Source organism: Zingiber officinale, chromosome 11B (genome assembly GCF_018446385.1).
Source record: "Zingiber officinale cultivar Zhangliang chromosome 11B, Zo_v1.1, whole genome shotgun sequence".
Lineage (NCBI taxonomy): Eukaryota > Viridiplantae > Streptophyta > Magnoliopsida > Zingiberales > Zingiberaceae > Zingiber > Zingiber officinale.
The window spans coordinates 77258953-77263146 of NC_056007.1; positions in this window are offsets into that span (position 1 = coordinate 77258953).

The following is a 4194-nucleotide window of genomic DNA, read 5'->3' on the forward strand; positions in this document are numbered from 1 at the left end:
TCGACCGATCGATTGGATCATGCCCAATCGATCATTGATCGACGGGTGAGTCAAAACGAACCTCTCTTGGATCGATCCGTGATCAATCCAGAGGTCCCAATCGATCGCTGGATCGAGTCAGCCGATCGCTAGAAGCTTCGGATCGATCACCGATCGATCCGTGCTATTCGAGAGCAGAGGTGCTCGGATCGATCGGTTTATCGATCCAAGCCTCCCGATCGATTGGGAGCAATCCAATCGATCGGATCCAACCGTCGTGAGCGTTCAGATTTAGTGCGCAGCCGTTCCTTCAGATCACTTCAGCGCTTCCACAGCTTCTCCACAAAGATCAAATTGCCAGTTCTTGAAGGTTCTTGGAGGTTTTCCAAGTCAAGAGGCGGATCTACAGCTAAGAAGAAAGCTAGGGTTAGGGTTTCTATACTCATTGTAAGCTTTTGCTTATATTTGTGTATCATTTCCCTTTCTTCTTGTAGTGTGAACTTGTAGGGCTTCTCCGCCGAAAAGGAGTGTTTATTAGTGGAGGTGTGTGTGTGTGCGTGGATCCTTGGACTAGTCACCTCTTGTGAGGTAGATACCAAGTAAAATCCTAAGTGTTAGCGTTGTATGTTTTTGTTTCTTGTATTTCCGCTGCATATCCTTGAAGAAACAAGCAACGACGAGCACCTAGCACGCGACGAGCTATTCACCCCCCCTCTAGCTACTTTTCGGTCCCATCAAGTGGTATCAGAGCGAGGCCGCTCTTCACCGGAATCATCGCCGGAAGGGGCAAACAAAACAAGCAAAGCTAGAGGGTGAAGAAGTTGAAGAAATTCTACAAGTCGAAGACTTCATCAAAAGGCTCAACTTCAAGATGCAATTCCAAGATGGACTTGGATTTGACACAAGGGTGGCTCCACCGTACACATCCACAAGCTTCGATTCTTGGAGATCAAGAATAGAAAATTTCTTGATGATGGAGATAGAGCAATGGTTTGCTCTCATGGAAGGATTTGAAGCTCCAACAAACTCCAAGGGCAAGCCTCTCAAGAAAAGCAAATGGAGTCAAGAGCAAGTTCAAAGGAGCAAGGCAAACGATAAAGTGACCAAGCTTTTGGTCAACTTATTGCCAAGCAATATTTTGGCTCAAGTTGGAGAATTCAAGGATGCCAAGGAGCTTTGGAGCAAGTTGGCATCAATTCATGAAATCCCCTCCACTGTACCGAATCAAGAGGAATCCAAAGAGGGTGACTCATTGGAGCAAGATCAAGAGGAGGACTCTGAAGTTGAGAGATGCTCAACTTCCGAAGAAGAAGTTCAAGAAGAAGCTTCATCTTCGAGGGATTGCAATGAAGGGAACAAGAAGGGAGCATACTCCTTGTTCCATGTACAAGATGATGAAGCTTCCACCTCCACAAGTCAAGCAAAATCAAATGGAGGAGTATCATCTTCGGATCAAGAGGAAGCTTCTACCTCTGGATCAAAAGGAGAAGATGCCACCCCTACAAGCAAAGGTATAACAATTTCAATTAATAATAAAAACCATATTATATGCTTTGAATGTAGGGAAAAAGGGTATTACAAAAGTAAATGCCCTAAATTGGCCAAGAAGAAGGGCCAAGTGGCACAAAAGAGCAAGGAGAAGCCCAAGGAGACCATCCCCGGAACAAAGAAGAGCAAGGAGCACATTGTGTGCTTCTTGTGCAATAAAAAGGGGCATTACCGAAGTCAATGCCCTAAAGGGAAGAAGGTGGTCAAGGCTCATGGAGGAAGCTCAAGTCAAGGGGGAGCCTCCAAGGTAAAAAGAAAGGTAACTTTCATTGAGCCTACCCCTTTAAATTATGGTAAAAAGCATGATAGTTCTAGCTTATATCATTTTAATGCTATTTACCATGAAAATAGGAAGCATGATAGCGTTAAGGAAAAGCATATAGCTTTTCATGCTAAAACCACTACACCTAGGGCTAGGAATGTAGGTAAAAGTCTAGGCAAGAACTCTAAGGATTTTAGCTACAAGCCTAGAAACAAAAATGCTCATGGATTTAATGGATAATCAAAAACTAAGGACTTAGTGATGGAAAATCAAGTCTTGAGGTCAAGACTTGACAAACTAGAAAAGACCCTAAAAAGGATGGAAAATATCCTTAAAGGGCAAAATGAGCAAAATCTAGGTTTAGGACAACAAGGGTCATCCAAGGGCCATAGAGGTTTGGGATACAAACCTAAAATTAAAAAGGATGTACCTACTTACCATAGGGTTCCATATAGCTATGGAACCAATCCTAAGTCTAGAAGTCAAATCAAGGATACAACGGAAGTCATCCCTAGAAGTATCTTTGCAACAACAAATGTGACTAAGACTTCTAAGAAGTCTAAGAAAGTCACTAACAAGGTCACAAGGGAGGCTATCCCTAGAGTTGACCTAGAAAAAGTGACCAAGGCTTCTAAGAAGCCAAACAAGGTCACTAGGAAGGTATCTAGGGAAGTTATCCCTAGTAAATACCTAGAGCATCCAAGGAGAACCAATAGCTTTTGGGTTCCTAGGAGCATCTTCTCTACCCCATAGATGGGTTAGAGAGTGTCAACTCTAAGAAGAAGGGTAGTTAACCCAACTTTGAAGAAATTGACACTCAAGGAGCATTTTCAAGGTTATTATTAACCTTTGAAAATGAAGTGGATTTATGTTTACTCTTGGGAAGAGTAAAATGTGTCATAATTTGATAAATTGGATGATATTTTAAGTGACACAAATTGGAAAAATCATAAGAACTACTAAGTTGGGATTTTGGTATGTTCTTAGGAAATTTAAGATCAATCTAAGCCTTAATTTAAAATGCTACTCTTGTGGAAGAACGAAATATGCCAACATTTGAGAAATAAGCTTAATTTCAATTGGCATAAGTTAATCAAGAGAACTAGAAATGCCAATTTAGGCTTTGGCATTTTCTTGGAGCATTTAGAGGGCAATCTAGGGTTAAGTTTTAACTTAGCTAAGGTTTAAGGACACTTAGATAGGTAATCTAGGTATTTTATTTATGCTAAACCTTGTCATGATTGTTTGCTCACTATATGCCATGACATCATATTTAGTTTTGTATTTTTCATTCATGACTTACTATGAAAAATATAAAAATACCATGTCATGTCATACATACATCATGTAGTTATAGGAATCTTTCTTTTGAAAACTATTTCGTTTTGATGTATGTCATAACATTATCATGCATTATGTTTATTTCCTTAAAATTAAGGACGAATGACATTTATAAACAAATGGTATAAACAAAAGGCATTTATCAACAAGTGGTACAAGTGTATCAACAAGTGACATCCTAGGTTGATGTCCAATATCTACAAAATGCCTAAATAAATATGCATGATCCCTACATTAGGGCAAAACCAAACTTTACATCTCACAAAGACCTATAAGATGACTTGTATGTGGTTTGTACACTTTAGATACAAGTGAGATGTTAGGATGATGAACAAAACTCAAGATGTTGATTTAGTGCATTTTTTTGAGTTTTGAGTTCATCAAAACACATAGTTATGTGTTTTCCCATCATTGGGAAAGCTAATGTACAAGTCATGTGCATTAAGCCCAAGGAACATGGTGGGATATTGATTTTGAAAATGTTTTTAAAATAATTTTGGAAAACCTTGGTGAAGGCTATCTTTTGATAGTAATCACCATTGAATAGTTAGACACAAACTTGAAGAAAACACTAAAGTTTTTGCAAGTTCTCAAGTTTGTGTCAATCTTTGAAAATATGATGTATTTTTATAGAAAACTATTTTTCCATGATAAATTATACCCTAAATAATGTCTACACAAATTTTTACGATTTTTGAAATTTTGTAGAATTTTCTAGGGGTTTCTAAAATTGGCTGAAATTGAATTTCAACAATTTCAGGCCTTCAATCGATCAGTGGATCGATCAGCCGATCGATTGAGAAGGCATTTCTCGCGAGCAGAAGCTTGCTGGATCGATCAGCCGATCGATCCAAGAAAGACTGAATCGATCAGTGGATCGTTTCAGCAGGGTTCAATCGATTGGAACTCAACTACAATCGATCGAAGATGCTGATTTTGGCTGGGAAAGCTTATTTTCAGCATTTTGAACCTATTTTAGTCTAGATAACCATTCCTAACCCCTCAAAATACATGTGTATACATTGGTTAAGGAAGACTAAATTGGAGTTTAGGTTGAGGATAGT